Source organism: Bison bison, unplaced genomic scaffold, assembly GCF_000754665.1.
Source record: "Bison bison bison isolate TAMUID 2011002044 unplaced genomic scaffold, Bison_UMD1.0 scf7180017864466, whole genome shotgun sequence".
Lineage (NCBI taxonomy): Eukaryota > Metazoa > Chordata > Mammalia > Artiodactyla > Bovidae > Bison > Bison bison.
The window spans coordinates 8,723,074-8,727,952 of record NW_011495027.1 but is presented as its reverse complement, the minus strand read 5'-3'; positions in this window follow the sequence as shown (position 1 = coordinate 8,727,952).

Genomic DNA, 4,879 nt, shown 5'->3' with positions numbered 1-4,879 from the left:
AAATCCCTCACTATATCATATCCCTCTACTTGGGATACATCCCTTTTCTTTCATGACTGAACACCCACTTTTTTTCCTTTAGGAAGCCTTTCTGTTCCCCTATCTCCTCCCAGGGTAGGACTCCCCAGTCTTTACTTTTGTATCCTCACTGCAGCAGATTCATGTTGCCCTCTTGCATGTTCATGCTCCTGTTAACTCTCTCATTCTCAAGCACCTGGCACAGTAAGCATATTGTGCAATGTTTATGGGCTAAGTGAATGAACAAAATGAGTGAGCAAGGAAATGTGAAAAAATACAGCTACTGTATGTTACCTATAGAACCTCTACCAAATAATTGCCACCACTGCCTTGTTCACTTGTCGAACTCTTGCTTCACATTTTGTAAAGAGCTTATACATAGAAAGTCTTACTAGGTCATCACAAATACCCTATTCTATGCAAGGATGATACTCTTCTTTAATAGAGAAGGAAGTTGGTGACCAGAAAGGTTAAGTGCCTTGTTCAAGTACATTGGAAAGTAGCAAAATGAGACTGAAACTCCCTCTTCCAGCTTCCTATCCTTTACATGTCTACTTGCCTTCCTGCTGTTTGCTGGGCACAACACAGATCTAAGCCCCAAAGAAAGCCAACTTCACTCAGTCTCTTCTGAACTGCTAATCTTTGTGGTGAAGCTTATAGTTCTCACAAATTTTATTATGGTGTGTGAAACACCTCTTAAAACTTTTATTCCCTTCGAACAATTAGCAATGACATAGACTATCATTTAAACCTGTTCTGTTAAACAGTTTTCAGTTACCTTGTTCTTTGCTCTCACTTTACTTTTTGTCTCTCTCTCCTCCCAATCTCCACCCTCTTGGTTTCAGTTTAAGGGACTTAATTTCAGTGTTTTCATCAGTGTTTTAGAATATTATTTTCCTAAGCAAACAAGCTTCAAATAATTAAGCAGTTGGAAATACATTGATAGGCTGAAAAAACAAGCAAGCAAGGATGCTTTCAACGTTTCTGTAGCTTTGTAAACGGGGCGAGAGGTCACACTATCGTCAGGGAGTCAACCTTAGGAGGAGGAGAGCTTATTTGTGTATCTTGCATCTTTTATAAAAAAAGAAACAATAGCAGGCTCTTTCGGTTTGGGGCTCTTGGCGCCGCCCAGTGGAGGGAAGCGCCTTTGCACTCCATTCCTGTCAGCTGGCATTGTCATCAAGTGGATCCTTAGAAACATTCAAATTAAATGCGATAGGAAGAAACATCAGTTCTAACTTCATTGTAATCTATAGGTGCGTTTCTTCAAAGTTCAGTTCTTTTTTTTTTTTTTAACCTTATGCTGCAGTTTAACACAATCCCAAATACCAAATTTTGATTATAAAAGAGGGCCACTGAGAATGTACTGAGAACTTGTTAAAATATTCGAATGTTTGAATCATTCTCTGTGGTGGGGAGAAAGCATCTTTAGTGGTGCTGAAGACTGATGTGTTCTTCAGAGCCAGTAAGAAAAAGTTCTTTATTATTCATAGTTGGCCAAAAAAAAAAAAAAGCTTTCTCTGAAGGAATTTCAAAAAATCTTTCAAAAATTAAAGAATTCTCTTTCTTCCTCCAAGAAACTGAAGACCTGAAAGTGGAAGGTCGTTTTCAAACCTGTGTCCGTTTAGGGACTATATTTCTTTGTATGTTTGTATATTTCTTCAACGGGAAACTCAGAGATTAATCCAGTTAATGCAACTCCTTTTCTATTCTTGGGGATTGGAAATGTGACTTCCTTGCACCCTGTTCTGGGTCTGAAATTTGATTTTCAAATGAAAAAATTATTCTTGCTCTGCTAAAAAGTGCACGACTTCTTTGGGTATAAACATACATACTCTCGGGAAAAAAGGCAAAAGAGGGATGTGTTTAAAGAAAAAAGAGCAAAGTTAAAAAACAAAACCCCAGGTCTGAAGAATTTTTTCTTTAAGTTTACCATCTAGTCTTCGAGTTCCTTTTTGGATATTCAGGCCAGTACTACATTTTCCTCCCTGGTAGGGACCCCAAGTCGGATCTTGATAAAAACCAAGATCGTATTTTCTCCCTCACAGCTGTCCTTCTCCAGAGCTGATCTCCTAACATCCCAGCCAAAGAAATCTATGATCTTAACCTTTTAAGAAAAGCTCATCCAAGACTTTCACAAGGTGCGGCCTACTGAGCTTCTTGAGAGTTTTTATAAAAGTGAACACTCCCTTCCCCCCAACACTTCCATCTTCTCTCTTCCTTTCTTTTTAGATTTTATTTTTTCTTCGGGTCATATTTCTGTCTCCCCTGCTAATGTTGTGAATTATTCCAAGCAAAAAATCCTGTCAAACCACCCAACACAAGCTGTGCGATCAGCCTTATGAGCTCTTGAGTCATTTTAGGCGTCGGAACAAAACAAAAACAGGTTTAAATGAATTATTTATCAAGGTAGAGAATAACTGATTTGTGCAATGCCTTCAGTCCAGGATCTTAAATTTGTTTTCACCCCTCCCCACTTCCCACCCAGAAAAAGCCGACAGGGAGGTGCGGCTGGGAGCCCCAGGTCTGGGAGGAAACACACGTCCTTTGGAAAGTTGGTGGGTGATGTCAGAATGAGAAGAACCGGAACTGATATTTGAGGGAGAAGGATAAGTTGCGTCCGCCTGCAGCCTCAGGCGGCCCCAGCGCCCTTCCTACAGAAGCCAATTGTGCCAGGGGCTCAGGGGGCCCGGCTTTGTGGGCGGGACACTGCCGCCTTGGATAAGAGAGATGTCTTCTTAAATCCCAGGCCCGTGGTTCCGAGTTTCCCCCGAGTGAGGCTGAGGCCCAGCCGGCAGGCTCCCAGGAGGGTCTGCTTGGCCAGTGAGCAAGCAGTTCCCGCTCCAAAGGCGGCTGGTCCAACCATGCTCCGGGCGTCATTCAGCCAGTTCTCGGCTTTCCGGCCCAGAGTGTAGGGACTCCATCCAGCCGGCCCACCACGCACTCCCGAGGGACTCCCCTCACCCGCTCAGGCCGCGGTCGGCCTCTATCTGCTGCTCGCCCCGCGTCCCCGCCTCGGCTCACGAACCCTGGTTTCTCCGCCAAACTCCCCTCGTCTTCTGAGAGCCGCCTAGATTGTACATCTCCTCCCCTCGGTCTTCCGTCTTTCCGCTGTTCTTCTCAGAGACATACCCGTAAGAAATTAGCACGAAGATGGTTAAGAAACAGCTCAACACAACCTGGAAATAGCGCGGGCTTTTTTTTTTTTTTTTTTTCTGGGTCAAACACATCGAATTCCCTAGGAAAACGCAGGATTAGTCTCCCACCTACCCCCTTCCGGACCGAGGACTCACACAATGTAGTTCCAACAGAAAGGCAGGATCTTGTCCCAGGAGGTCATCTGCCTCCCAGACACCAACCCCACCCGCAAGTCCTCAACAGAAAAAAGCCGGCCCCTGGTAAGAGACCTTCAGAACCACAACTAAACCCAGATTTCAGCCCAGCCCTGGAAGACTTAAAAGGCCATTTTCTACCATCATTCTGCACCTAGTTACGGAAGCTATGCCAGCCACTCAGATTCATAGGGTTCTTAAAATGGTAATTTGGAGTAAAATGTAACTCAGAGAACTTTGAATCATTCATTAGCACCTTATAATTACTCTGCTAATTAGGTTGACACGGCACTTAATCAGGAGTAATACGCCGTCTTGTCAGTGGCACTTCCCATTACTCTGACATTCAACAAGAGACAGGTTGGAGACGTCCTAGAGAAAATAATGCAAGTTGATACCCTCCGACGAGGCGTCACAGTCAAGACACGCTCCAGGTCCCAAGCGGATCCACAGTGACTGTTTGCTTTCCAAAAGGGCGGCCGGAGAGGGCGAGGAAGGGTGGGGGGGTGGGGGGGGTTGGTGGAGAGAGAAGGAGACAGAGACAGAGAGAGAGAGAAATTGAGACTGAGATCTGCCTGGTGGCGAGGAGGGCATACATGCTGCGGCCCCACCACTCGGTTCCCGAATCCCAGGCCGGCCTGATAGCACAGTGAACCTTGGCTGCCCTCGGCGCTAGAGAACGCCTCGAGGCATTATTGTCCCCGCTCGGGAGAAAGTGTCTGGCCACGTATTTCTTCCAGCACGGGCCCTGACTGGAGACCAGGCTGGCACCCCGGTTTTGAGCAGCAGGCTACTTGTCTTCCACCCCTACCGAGAGTGCCTGGTGGACGCGGATCCCTCTCCATTTCCCCCTCAGGGACCGGCTGCCCAGCTGGGCCACATCCGGGACGCCCGGGCTCTTTGGGGGAGAAATCAGAGCTCGGAGTCCGCCCGCCCACCCAGAGCTCAGGCTGCTGGAGTTACACACTTCCCCCTGGGTTCCTTCAGGGAGTCCCTTCCTCTGCTCTCAGTGTCTTTGGACTATTCAAGCGCTTGTTTGAAGAGATGCGTGGCGGCAGCGCTGGAGTTTAAAGGTAAGCCGCAAGATTCCTTTTCTCTTCCTCTCCTCTTTCCCCTCCCTCTTCGGACTTCTTAACGGCAAATCAATACTATTTTCTCGCTCTTCTCTCCCCACCCCCCTTTTCTTTCGCTTTTTCTAAAAACTCCGATTCCCTTCTCTAGTCTCCCTGTGCTCCCTTCCCCTATCTCCCTTTGCCCTCTCGCGTGATTGTGAACGCGGGGACCATTGTAGGACTAGGTATTTTGGTTGCAGGGAAAGGGATGTGCGGGTTCCGAAAAGAGCAGCGGGGCCAGAGCCGGGATAACTGACGGGTTCGCGAGTCGAGCGCCCATTGGCTCCTGGCACGTCGACGTCGCTCGCTTGCACGGGCGCGGCCAATGGGGGCGCGGGGCCCGGCGCGCGGCCTCGGCGGCGGGGGCGCGGGCCCGGCGAGGCTCGGGGAGCAGCGGCAGTGGCCGTGACGTCACGG